Genomic DNA, 14,644 nt, shown 5'->3' on the forward strand with positions numbered 1-14,644 from the left:
CTGGAGCCTTGCCTGCTGACTCCGAAAGGACTCATTCTCCATCTGCAACAACTGAGTGACCTCGCATTCCAAACTTGTCACCCTTGTTGAATCACCCCGCGCACCATATTGTGTGGCAAGCCAAGCGAGCGACTAAGAACAAAATTGCAGTTGTACATTAAGGGGCTGTGTCCAAAAAGAAAACCTGATTGAGGACACTGTAGAAACAACCGCAGGCTTGGAAATCACTGCCAATGCCTCTGGTGCAGACACTCGCACTGCCTCAGACACCGCCACCACCGTTGGAGGAGTCACCGCAGTGGTCGTTTGCTAAACGCTGAAGCTGCTCCTGCTACCTTTGTGTGAGTGACCCTCCTACCAACAGACTACCTCCAGAAACGCCCATCACACTGGTTGCTGGAGTCACCATCACCGTCACCCTCTCCGCCCATGACCGCCGGTGGTGCAAGTGGAGGCATGACACTCATCTACATTGATGCCTCCCCACTGGCGAACACACTCCCTGTTCCACCTGCATGAGAAGGAGTCAAGGGTGCAAGTGAAGAAACTACCCTCTGACTGAGACGAGGCCCTTGTCTTTTGTGCTTCTTGGGTGCTCTTCCAGCAGAACCCTCAGTCTCTCCCTGTACAAGTCCCTTAGGCTCAAGAGTAAGTACCAAAGCTGTATTCTGTCGAGGCGTTGTAGACTCAAGATGCAAGGGAAACTTTATCTCCAAAATTTTCCCAATCTTTGAGTTCACCTCCTGCTTCTTCTCCACCACTGTCGCCACCCTTTGAGCCTCTGCATGAATGTGCTCCTTCAAAACACGGGCCCATGGCACAACTTGCTGCTCAACAATCACGATCATCCCTCGAGACCAAGGTAGTTGCCACGGGGTGCTTGGATAGAAGAGGTTTTGCCGACTGAGCAATGGCCTGAACAGCAAATGGTGGATTGGTCCAAGCCACATCCTTTGTAGTGGGGCTGATGAATATGGAGCAGGATTGCAGGTTTAAGATGTGGTTGCAGAAGAGGCAGCTAGAGACTACTGCTGTTGGTTCGAGTGGAGTGGGACCGATGACGCAGTTGCAGAAGGAGTGCCCTGGAAGAGGTGATGCGGGCAAGGTGGATGTCATTGATGTACCTGTTCAGTGTATTTCCAGTTCGGATGAAGAGTAGAGATGCGACGATGGCTGTTGGTGGATAGCCTCGTAGAATAAAAGCTTGAAGATGTCCGAAATGTGGGATGCTTTTGGACAGGGAAGCTAAAAGCTAACCGGAGTACAATGTGCTATCACACAAGCAGGAAAAGACAACAAAGGATGTTCAGACAGGCATTTAGACTGATGACAGTTGATGTTTTTCTGCATGGATTCGGAAGAGATGTTTTGTGATTCATGTGTACTGAGTGAAGGATTAGGATTAACTTACTGCATTTGGTTCTCTGCTGAGGCTATGCCCAAAATGATTGTTGCACATACACTATGTAGGCATCTGACTTCTCTTCCGGGGATGTGCATGGTGTGGTTCACATAGTCCACCGTGAGTGCCATGTGTTATCGCACAACCATGCGAGGTAGCAGCAATGATTTTGAGGGGTGTGCAAGGGTAGGTCAGCCGCAAGGATAGTCGCAAGGATTGGTGGTTCAGTTCTCCAAGCGGTTGAGTCTTCAACAGCCACTTCCCTAACCGTCATACGGTTCTTGTACGCATGCTATTACTAGCATTCCGACATTGATATGTACACAGTTGATGTGTGAGCTCTTGCTCCGGAATAGAGAGTTGTTCGGTGTTCTGTCTCTATTGCATTCTCTGTATTCCTTTTCCATAGATGTTGTGCGTATCATTTATCTATGTTTCCCGTAGCGTCTGCGCGTAGTTATGATGCTACACTACAACTATGAACTGTTCATCTAGTAGAGTGGTGGATCTAAATATAGATGACACCCAAATAGAATCAATGGCCATAAAGGTGCCTTTGCCAAAGAAAAGGAGGTATGCTTTTATCTCTTCAAAATCCCCCCAGATAGACTTCCATAGGGGACTTCCCTTGGATTTACAAGGTTCAGGGTTAAACAAAGCAGAGATAAAAGGATAGTTTTTCCGGTTAGGTGCCCTACAAGGTCTAATATATCTCATGTTTCTCAACAATAGCTGTGCCCAATCCTCTTCTGGGTGGAGAGCAACTTTGATGATCCAAGCGGCAATTTTGGCAGCAAAGGAAATGTCAATCACCCCTAGGACCCCTTCTTCTTTAGGTTTGACACACTATTCCCATCTTAACTTGGAGATTTTGTTAAAACCTCCCCATAAAAAGGATATACATAATTTGATGAACCTGTCTAAAGCAGTTTTGGATGGAGACCAACAAGAGAGATAGAAAATAACAATAGGATATAGGCAATGGTTGAGGACCAATTTCCTACTGGCCAAGTTGGCTTGAAAGCTTCTCCATTTGTCCAGTTTTTTTTTTAATCTTTCCAATACCCACCTTTGTTTCATTGTGACATCAAATCCCATTGGAATCCCCACAAGTCTAAAAATTGTCCCTTTTTGTATCTTAATGCATCCTAACTGTTCTTTCCCACTGAGAGTATCATAGCCTAATTTGGAGTGGTTAATACATGAACCTGAGGCTTGACAAAACACTTCCAAGCAATCCTCAGTAAACTGTTGGCATAACAGTTGTTTACCATTACTTAGTTCTATCCCTTTGAGTGATCCCTCTTGTCTTTGACTCCTAAGAAGCCAACCTAGAGAATCTGCAGCTATGGAAATTAAAAGAGGAGCTAAAGGGCAACCTTGTCTAATTGATCTCTTTAAAAAAAAGGGGTCACTCATGACACCATTGACATTGACCCTAGCTGTGGCATTGGTGAGCAGAAGTTTAACACTTGAAACAAAAAAGGGACCCATTCCCATGTCCTGTAAAGATTGAACTATAAAGTCCCACTCCAGCCTACCATAGGCTTTATCAGAAGCAACCTTAAGAAAACAAATATCTTGCTTGGTTTCCTTAGCATACTCACACCCTTCCCAAATAGTGATGATTGCTTCAAGAAGGTGACGTTGATTGCAAAAAATGATAGAGCAAAACTATGCCTTTGTACTCCCTATAGTATCTTCCTTGTGCTCACCCAAAGCACCTAACAGAGGCACCAAACTTCCTATAGACCCTGGAAGTCACTATCTCTTACTAGTTCAAAACAAACACATCATCTAACTCTAATCTTGTTGACGGTAAAGGCAAATCCTTCTGCTCTTCCTCTCTCATATAAGCCAACACAGACCTGATACGCTTATGCACTTCTGAATACAAGATTTCAACATGAATATTTGCACCAAATTCTAAGAGTCACACTGCCTCAGTAGAACTCGTGCTCTGGTATCAGGTCTATGGCATAAAATAACTCTCTGGGCCATTTGCTGCGAGGAAACTCTAGTCCTGCTGCTTAGTCTACGATCTGCAAAATTAGTATCCACCTGTCCTCTGTGACGGAGTTTCTAACCATCACGTATTGAGAGTCTCTTGGTACTATTATTGCTTCCATATCCATGCTCATCTCAAAGACTAGAAACATCTCTTTGCGCAGATTTGGACAGCCCACCAAACTGCTTCCTTTTCTGCTACTGCTCTGCAAAAAAACCCTATAAAACATCTCTCCCTGATGCCCACAACTATCACGCAACAAATCAGGTCTGCTTTTACATATTTTAGCAATCCTCTTGAGGCTAACTCACTTCTACAACTCCTATCTTCTCAGGACACAGTAGCCACATACTTTTCCTGATAAAATTCAGACAAAAACTCCTGTTTTTTGCATTTTTTCCCTTTCCAGACATCATATTCCAGCAAATCCAAACAACAGGCAGCAAAAAAACAGCAAATCTGAAATCGATTTCACTTTTTCCTGCAGTTCCTATGCCTGCTACTGACCAGGGACTCTCTTCATGAAGTCGCCCTGCTTCCTGCTGCACCAGCATGCAAAATTCAGCCACCTACCTGGCAAAATTCAGGTCGCCCTGCTGTTTTACACTTCCTGGCTCTGTTTCAACTCTGCTTCCTGATTCCTCTGCCTCCCTCCTGCTCTTTTCTCACTTTTGGCACCTGTTTTCAGCAAAATCTCACTGTTCACCTTACCTGACACCCAAGAGCAGCAAATTTCAGCAACTTCCCGTGATGGAATTGCTCTCCCTGCCGAGTACTTGCTGTCCACAGCCTCCACACTGCAAGTCCAGCACTCTCTGCTCGAAAACCTCACTCCAGGCTCTCCTACAAGCTGCTCTAGTTCTAGTTCTTGCTCCCTTCTACTATGAGGTCCCTCCTTCCATATCGGCAGCCACCCCTCGACTCTTTTTCACGCCCTCCACCGAGCAACAATAGACCTCCCTCGCTCACGAGTCTCTTCTTCACGTGGCCCTCCTGCAAGCTCACAATGCTCCTTCCTCCACTACCTGGTCTTCCCTCTTATGAGAACCTCCTCGAGCTTATGCACCTTGGTCTTGGTTGTTGTCCACTCGCCTCCGAGCTCCTAACCTTCCGTAGCCTTCCTGTTCCCTGGAAAACAAGCTTCCCTCACAAAGCATATCAACTCACGGCCCTCTTGTATCCAAGGTATTGATCCAAGCCTCTATGGTTGAGACCATCTCCCGTTCGAAAGCTCCCGACAGCCATTGCTACATCCCCCCCTCTCAAGCATCATTCGAGACGGCCTTTTTTTCTCTCTCCCTCCTAGTATCCTCGCCTCTCAGCTCACCATAGCATCCCCCTTTCGGAATCCCCTCCGCCACCTCCTCTTTCCTTCTTCGGTCCTCCCGATTCTCCCTCGACCTCAGATCACCTCCCCCTCAATCCTCCAAAAGCCTCCAGCTCCTTTCTTACGTAGACACCTCATGCATGCCTTTTTATTAGAGCCACATCATCACGTGAAATTCACCACTCTCCATTAAAAAAATGCATATACCCTCCAAGGCACATTTTGGACCTCTTGGTCACTCAATTCTCACACATATTTTTTTTTTGGTAAATCCATGATTATATCAAAATTTACATGAGGGTCTCAAAAAAACAAAGAGCCTCAACAGGAAATCAAAAGCAAAGAGAAACTATTTCCAGGCATGACTAGGGAAGATCTCCTTGATGGCAAGCATCAATTCTCACACATATCAGCACGCACCTTAAGACTTGTATGCACCCATGTACACGCTCATGAAGAGCCCCTTGGCATGGACATCAGAACATATCAAATTCTTGTAACATGCAAGAACATGTTGACTCAGGAAAATGTTTTTAAAAAAACCCTTCATGACTTGACTTCATAAGACCCCGAAAACATTTCACTTGACCACACACTAGACGCCCTGCTCTGGATGTCTGGTACAATCACATTGCTTTCCATCATCTCCCACAAGTCACTGTAGAAGCTTCTACCATCTGTACATCAGTGTAGAGTCCTTTTGGGAGTGTCCAGAACTCAATGCCACCACCAACTAGCTATATACATAGCTATGCACCTACCCATCAACATGCAACAAGTAAAAAACATATTTACATTTTTGTCCACACATCTCTAGCAACCCCTTTCTTCTGTTGTGACATTCATGTCCAACAGTGAGCCAAAAACAGTGAGCTCCCTCTCCCTGCCTCCGCCCCCTCCCCCTTGCTGTCCCGCCCCCTCCCCTGCTGTCCCGCCCCCTCCCTGCTTGCTCTCCCGCCCCCTCTCTTCCTTTCACTCCTCCCTTTCTTCTCCTCTCCTTTCCCCTCCCTCCCTCTCAGCTTCCCCCTCTCCCCTCTCAGCCCCAACCCCTCTCCTCCTTCCCTCCCCTTCCCCCCTGCTTCCTCTTAGCCTCCTTTCCCCTCCCTTGCCCCTCGCAGCTTTTTTGGAACGGAAGGAGCTCTTTCTTTTTTTTTTTTTTTCTGTTCGAGTCGGCCTCCTCACCTTGATTGGCAATGGATTCCCCGTCAGCCAATCCTACTCCATCTCCACCGGCCGCGAAAACTATCACTTTCTCGAAAGACGAGTTGCAGCAGCTCAAGAAGGATGTAGAGATTGAGTGCTCTACCACTTTGCTAGCACGCATCTTCGGGTCTCACCCTTCCAGATCCCAAGCCAGAGACTGGATGCTTGCGGCTCTCCCCCCAGACCTCGCTCCTCGATTGGTAGATGTTCGCCTTCTGGGATGAGGTTTTTTCCAGGTTGTTTTTGACACTCCAGAGGCTGCGAGCACTGTGCTCAAGGCCGAGTTTTTACACCTGGGACACAGAAAGATCTTCTTTGAAGCCTTTCACCTTGGTTTCGACCCAGTAGAGGCAGATAAGAAGTTCTTCTCGCTCTTCATCAGGTTCCCCGGGCTTCCCCAGGTTTACCATCGACTTCTTTCTGTTATTGGGGAGCATTTTGGCGCAGTTGCTGAGATCCCACCCCTCCCTGGGTTGCCATTGACTGCAGCAGAGGCAACCAAGGCTGATGGGGTTCCTAGAGTTAGGGTCCTTTGCAAGGATCCTAACCTCGAGATGGACCACGTCATGATACAGTGCCCGGATGGTTCCTTTTTTCGCCAGAGAGTGGAGATTTCAGGCAGGCAGGACCAGTGCAGGATTTGCAGGACCTCGGGACACTTTGCCAGGGATTGTCCCAGGAAGAAGAAAAGGCCTAAGAAGCCCTCTGGTACAGCTACCGCCTCAGGGCATCGACAGGGGGGACAGGGGGGGGGATTAGACCCGGCACTTGCCCCTTGACCTCGACAGAGGGGTGGTACAGGTCCAGCTCCTGCTCCTCGTTCTTCACGTGGCAATCCTGCTCATTCAGGTGGTGGTACAGGTCCAATACCTATTCCTCGGCCTCGTCAGGGGGGTGGTACAGGTCCTTCACCTGCTCCTCGACCCCCACCTCCCTCAGGCACACGCGACGCTTTACAGTGGGTTCCAGTACGTGTGCAGGTCCCTCCTTCAGTTCACGAGGGTACCTTAGTAGACTCTGCTTCACCTCGAGCTGTCCTTCCTGTCCCACCTTGCACAGTCCGAGACGCTGAAGCTTCGACCTCCTCCCCAGTTGCAGCTTCTTCCTTAGATCCAGCACTGCCAGATGTTCCTCTTGAGGACGCAGAGATTTCCGCGACTGGGTAGACACCGGGTAGAGAGCCTTCCTCACTCCCTCCCTTGGACAGGGGGAAGGGGATAGCTTACACTGTTGATCCTCTTCCCTCACAAGGGATCCTTCGTACTCCGGTGTCTGGATTGCTCCACAGGAACTCGTTTTCAGCCTTGGCAGAGAGTTCAGATTTCCCAGAGGAGGAGTTTGTGCCCGCTACTTTTGGGGAGCCAGTGGTTGGATTTCCTATTGACAGGGCTTCTTCTTCAGGTGCCAGGATTCTTTCCCCTATTGACTTTCCTCCACTGGGTTCCTTCCCTCCTTCCTCGAGCAGGAGGTCTTCCCCTGTTGAGGGGTTTGTTTCCGCCACTAGGTCGGGTAAGGTGTTCCACTCTACATCCTCCCGTCGATGAGGATTATCAGTTGGAACATACAGGGCCTAGGTGGCGTCCCACATCGCCGCCGTAGACAGCTGATCCGGGATCAGCTACATCCAGGTGTTACTAGGGGTCCCATTGATATATTATTTATTCAAGAGCACAAGCTGGATTATAGAGATTGTGCCAAGTCAGGCAAGTTGCTTTCAGGACATACTTTTTGGTCGCCTGCATTGGGCACTAGGGGTGGCACTTCTATTTCAGTTTCGCATTCGGTTCTCCCCTTAGTTGTTGGGCACGAAGTCATTATCCCCTCTAGAGCTCAGTGGATTATTCTTTTGATTGGAGGGCGTAAGGTTGGCTTCCTCAACCTATATGCCTCCAACATTAGAGGGGAACGTGTCCTTATGTGGAAGACTTTGCTCTCCTGGGCCCCCATTGTGGATTCTTGGGTGATTGGAGGTGACTTTAACATGGTCGAGTTACCTTCAAACAAAAAAGGGGGTAGAGAAGGCGGACTTCACTCTTTGGAGAGAGCAGCTTGGGATGCCTTCCTTTTCCATTTCTGTGGCAGAGATACTTGGTGTGATGATGCCTTTCTTACTCAGCCACAGTCCCTCCTGTTCTCTTGGTCGAACAGGAGGCAATAGATGCCTATTCATGCATGCATTGACAGATTTTATGTAGATGACTGGGCACTAGACAGAGGTGGATCGGTATGCATTGCTGCGGGGGTTTCCACCTCAGACCATTTCCCTGTTGTTCTGGCTATCTCAGAGCCTCACTTGAGAGGCCGATCTGCCAGCATCAGGATTCCAGATGCCTTTTACACAGAGGAGGACCTTACAGAGGCAGCCCTACGGATATGGTTTGCTCATGTCCAGGGAGGGCAGCCACATCCTTCACATTTAGCCGCTGCCCTCTCTGGTATTAGCGACTTGGTATTAGCGACTTTTACTGCTCAGTTGCTTCTACCAGAAGACGAGATATTCTCAGACGTGAGATTGGTGTTCGCCAGCAGTTAGCAGCTTTGCAGAGGGAAGAGCAGAAACGGCCTTCAGATGCTTGGATTCAGGAGCGCCTTGCTGCAGCGAGGGCTCATCTGCAGTTATTGTGCTTGATCAGAGAGCAGAGTATGCCTTTCATGCACGGGAGTCCTTCTGGATTCAGATGGGTGGTAGAGTCAATAAACACTTTTTCTCTACTCTTGGCCCTAGACATAGTAGAGAGAGTGTATCTCAGCTTATTGACTCACATGGGGTTTTACAGACAGAGCCAGATGACGTCTTACGCATAGCTTCAGATTTCTATGCCACCCTCCTTACTGCTGATCCTGAGACACACGATATAGAGGATGCTAGACAGGCTATTTGGCAGAGTATCCCAGTGTTGGTGAATCTGGATATGCAGGTTCTACTTGACGCACCTTTCACCAACAACAGAGTTCAGGACTGCACTTTCAGCCCTTCACAAGGGCAAGTGCCCAGGTTTAGATGGCCTCACCCCGTCTTTTTTCATTGCATTTTGGGATATGATTGGAGACTATATTACTTCAGCCATGCAGGCCATTTGGGACTCTGGCGAGATGCCTGAATCACTTACAGAGGGCCTCATCCACCTTATCCCAAAAGGAGGTAGCAGAAATTTATTGTCCCAGTGGAGGCCTATCACACTTCTGGGGACTTGTTACAAGATTCTGGCCAAGGCTATTAGCTCTATGGAGGAGTTCCCATCAGGTATTTACAGTGGGACCCCGGAGAGTGGGAGTGGATTGACGCGGGGCATCGAGAGAAGACCATCCCCTTCTTTCGTTACACGGTTAGTAATGCCAGGAGATTTCAGCTCAGTAGTAGAGGCTGGAGACCCTCCAGAGTTCCTCATTGGGAGACTTTTGGTATTACTGCGGATCAGCAGAGGTACTTCTGGAGGAGGCTCTGGAAATCCCATAGGAATAGAAAGATCACTATCTTCTTTTGGCTTTCTATTCATGGAGGGATTGCAGTGAACCTTTGGAGGTCCAGATTCGGAGCCGACCCTACTTGCCCTCGTTGCCTTTCTGCTTCGGAGTCTATTCAGCATTGCTTATGGGATTGCAGACAGGCGAGATTGATTTGGATGGGGATAGCCAGGATCTTCAGTCACTTTGCCCATTCACCACTCTTTATGACTTGGGGCTCGGTGGCTTGGCTTTCTCTTACAGGACCTCAGGTTTTCTATGAGGGACTTGACTCCTCCCGGGCCATTTCGGTTCGACGTCATCGGGTTGAGCTCTGCTCGTTGGATGTGGTTCCACACCGTCCTTTTACAGCTGTACATGCCTCTGTGGATACTTCTTGGGAGATTATAGCGAGCATAGCAGCCTGGCATATATGGAGATCCAGATGCACAGAGGCTATGGAGGGTACTCAGGTTCATCCCTCGCACACATTGGCTAGTATCTGGACAGACATCGTACACACTCTGATGGCCGTATGGACGGGTATGCAGGGGGACTCCCGTGCAGCCTCAGCTAGGAGGGTTTCTTTCTTCAAGGAATGGAAGGATTCTCCTTTCTTCTCTGAATCTACTACAGGGTTGAGATGGCACTTTCAGCCTCAGCCTTGGTTTCTTTCCACCTCACTCTGAGGGGGTTTTTTATTATCCTCATGATTTCATGATGTATTCCGCTTTGAGCTTGCTCTCGCGGGTTTTTGTTCTTACTTAATAGAAGTCTTTTTCATGGAAAAAAAAAAAAAAAGAGATGACAGATCCAAATTTTCTTCTTCTTCACTTTGCACTGACTTCCATTGATTCTGCCACTGCTCATTATCTTCATGATCCTATTCTTTCAGTGCTACCATCAACCGTGTAAAGTATCTCTTCAACCGGACACCATTGACTCTCTTCTTATTTTTTTTACCATCTAAATCAGTCAATTGATAAGTTCCATTTTCAAATTTCTTCTCCACTCTGTATGGACCTTTCCACTGAAATGTACTCTCCAGTTTGCTATTGTATCTGAGAACCAAGTCTCCATCTTTGATTTCTTTTTTCTTGATTTTTTCATTTTCCAATTCTTGCCTCCGCATTTGCACTCTGGCATAATGCTCAAAAGCCAAATCCCTGTCTAATTGCATTACCGGCAGTGCTAGTAATCTCTCCCTGTAACTGTCTATAGGCTCATATCCTTCTTCAACTAAAAATTTCAAAGCTGGTATCTCTACATCCAATGGCAGAATTGCTTCTTTCCCATATACCAAATGAAATGGAGAGAATTGAGTGCTATGCTTCACCGCTACCCTGTATGCCCACAAAACTCTATTCATCTCCAAATCCCAGTTTTTGGTGTGGTTCCCAGTCATCTTAGTCATCATCAATTTGAAATCCCCATTAAAATTCTCATTCAATCCATTGCATTGAGGGTAGTATGGGGTGATATACTTGTGATTTATATTCAGCTTGCTGCATAAATAATCTGTCACTTCTCCTCTGAATCCAGGACCACTATCTAAAAGTAGCTCCAAGGGAATCCCAAATCTGCAGCATATGTGTTCATATATAAAATCAGCAACTTCTTTGCTATCCACTCTCTTTACTGCCTTCACCTCTGCCCATTTTGATAAATACTCCACTGCAGTCAGCATATAACATTTCCCTCTGGCAGTTCTGGGTAGAGGACCAACTGCATCTATCCCCCATCTTTCAAAAATATCATAAACCAGCATAATATTTCTTGGCTCCATTTTAAGAATTCTTTTTCCCATCCTCTAACATTCATGGCAGGATTTGCACCAATGTTGTACATCCTTTTGTAATGAAGGCCACACATAACCCTCCAGAAGTATTTTCTACAGTGTAATCTTAAAAGCATAGTGTCCTCCACAAGCTCCTTCATGACTCGATGATAGTATATAATATATTTCTTCTCTCCAGGGCACTCTTCTCAAGATTTGATCAGCTCCTCTCATGTAAAGCTCATCATCAATCATCATATACTGTCTGCTCTTCCGTATGAAGTGATATTTCTGATTCTTCTTGAGCTCCCGAGGTAGATGTCCAGTAAGTAAGAAATCCACTATTTGAGTCAGGAATTCTCTCCCTCTGTACAGTGGATCTTCAAGCTTTGCTATCACTGGATCTTGGTCACTTATCTCCTGAGCCAAGTCGTGTGCCATTTGATTATCCTCCCTTCGCACATGCTGGATATTCCATGCTGTAAATTGTTGAAGCAGCCTTTTTACTTTGGCTAGATACCCTCTCAACCTCAGGTTTCTTGCTTGCCAACTTCTTAGAACCTGATTTACAACAAGTAGAGAATCTCCCTTGATCATTATCTTCTGAATCTTCAGCTTAAGTGCAACCAGCAACCCCTCATATAATGCTCCATACTCCGCCTCATTATTACTTCCGGCTTCCAGATGGACTTCCTCCTTCTAAATCAACTTGCTCTATGAATCAGTAATCACATATCCTCCATTAGCTTGATGTAAACTCTTCCTGTATGAGCCATCAAAATGCAAGATAGATGCTCCTGGAATGATAGCATGCTCCTCTTTATCTATCTTCTTCTCTACTTCCTTTACCAAAATGGGACCCTCTTTGTATGTTAACAAATCTGCCAGTGTGGCTCTGGAAGTGCTCTCCACCAAAAATGAGAAAGTATATTCTTGTAGCTCAACTAACCATTTCATCATGCTTCGAGAAAGTGTTGAATTATTAACAAGCTGAGGCAATAAAGGGTAGCAAGTCAAAATCACAAATGACTTTGAGATCAGATATGCCCTGAACTTCGTGCAAGCATACACCAAGCTTAACAGAATCAGCTCTGCCTCCGTATATCTCCTCTCTGCTTCTGTTTTGACTCTGCTTGCATAATACACATGCCTCATATAACGGGACTTCTCCCCTTTCTGTAATAAAATGGCTCCCACAGCATCAGGTCCAAATGAAGGATTCACATAAAAGGTCTGAGAGAAATCTGGAGCTTTCACACAAGCAATCTCTCCCAACACTTCCTTCACTCTATTGAACACTGCTTCACAATCCTCACTCCATTGCAGAGGTTCTTCTTTCATAGCTTGTTGCAAAGGATACAACAGCTGAGAGACTAAATGTATGAATCTTGTCATATACTTCACTTTTTGCACAAATTCTGCAACTGTTTTGATGTAAAGGGAGCTGGAAGTAAGATAAGGGCTTTCACCTTCTCTAGATCAGGCTCAATGCCACTTTGGGATACTATATGTCCCAATAATTTCACTTTGGAGCATCCCAAATGACATTTCCGTGGGTTGAATTGTCCTCCTGCTTCATCCATTCTGTGGAACACTTGATCCAGCCTCCATGCATGCTCTCTCTTGGAATTGTACACACATATATCATCCAGAAATGCTCTCACAAATTTATCAATGAAAGGAGCTAACACTTCATCAGTATTCTCATGATACCACGCCGGTGCATTCTTCAATCCAAATGGCACTACTCTGTAACAAAAGCAACCCCAGGGTGTGATGAATGTAGTTTTGATTTGATCCTCCTCGGCAATTGAGATCTGGAAGTATCCAGAGTATCCATCACACACACTGTATTTCTCATACCTTGCCACTCTATCCAATATATCATCAATAAAAGGAAGAGGATAATGATTGCTTTTAGTTACCGCATTGAGAGGCTTGTAGTCAACACATACTCTCCATCCTCCTGTGTGCTTAGGAAATGATTACCACTGGACTGCCCCAATCTGAATGCTCCACCAGATATATCAGCCCAGCCTTGAGCAACTTATTCAACTCCTCTTTCAGCACGGGCAAAAGGTCTCTGTGTGTCCTCCTCAACTTCTGAAAAACAGGACTGCTACCTTCTTTTAGCTCAATGTGCATTGGCTCACATCTGAAACCCCTGATCTCTTCATGTGAGGTTATAAACAATTTTGGATATTGATGAATGACTCTCATATACTCCTCCTTTTCCACTTCTTCCAGACTGAAATTCAGCATGGACAGCAATATCTCTTCTCTTTCTGTCTGGGAAGGTGGGGGTTGCATCAAAATATCCATATCTTCAAGCTTACTCTCCTCCTTAGCTTCTTGTATCTCTGCTGCCTGCAACTCATATGCATCAGACTCCTTCAACAGAAATGATACTTGCCCCTCCTCCTCAGATGTAGTACTTTCTTCTTCAGTCTCACTATCTGACGACTCCTCCATGCTTGTTTCTTCTGGTTTTTCTTCTATTTCCCGTCTGCTGCTCATATCAAATTTCTTGGCCTTTCCCTTCTTATTATGCACTGTAATTGTACCCATCTTCCAGTTTTGTATTGCTCCTACCTGTCTGAGCCAAGGTCTGCCCAAAATCAATGGGTATGCTCCCAAACCAGCAAGCATAATGTGGCAATTAATGCAACAGGATACTCCAAAAGCATCCACTACTACTCCCGTGCATATACCCAGACACTTCACCTTCGCATGGTTTGCCAATCGGAGTCTAAAATCTGAATGAGCAATCAATTTTAGCCCCAACCTCTCCATACATGCCTGAGTCATAACACTTATCTGTGCACCGCCATCAACATATGCCTCTCCAACACTCATACCCCCACACCATGCATCCACTGCTGGGCATAAATCTGGAAGATCTTCCACAGACATCATCTCCATCTCTCCTCTCATAGGCTCCTGCTCATTACTTTTCCTGGGATTAGCCCACTTCTTCCATTCTCTTTTGAGCTTCGGACACAAACCAAGTAACTGTGCAAAAGTTATATTAGCTGTCCTCCCCTTCAAATCATTCATTAGTGTGTATTCCTCTTGTCCTTGACCCATATGCAAATCTGAAGTCTTGTAATGTTTCCTGGGCCTCCGACTCTTCTTTTTAGGAGACTAAGGGCTGAGATCAAACTCCACATGCTTCCCTTTTTTTGCAGAAGGTCCATTCTCTCCTATTGCACTCCTTGTTCTCTTTGCTACTGGCATGATCTCCGGGATAGTCTCCACCCTAATCAGGCTGATTGCCTTCCCTTTTCCTTTATCATCCCATTTGACTCCACTGGTAGAGGGCTGATTCAAATCCTTCACTTCCACATTGAAGTCTCTTGACCTATCATTTGTCTTCTGCATCACAGGATAAACTTCTCCACCTACTCTTGCCGGCTTATCACAGTGAGGGCTGATATGTCCCCACTCTCCACAATTGCAGCACTTCACATTACTCATGTATCC

This window comes from Dipteris shenzhenensis, chromosome 16 (genome assembly GCF_047967505.1).
Source record: "Dipteris shenzhenensis isolate YYH24624 ecotype China chromosome 16, Dip_SZ_1.0, whole genome shotgun sequence".
NCBI classification, from domain to species: Eukaryota; Viridiplantae; Streptophyta; class Polypodiopsida; order Gleicheniales; family Dipteridaceae; genus Dipteris; species Dipteris shenzhenensis.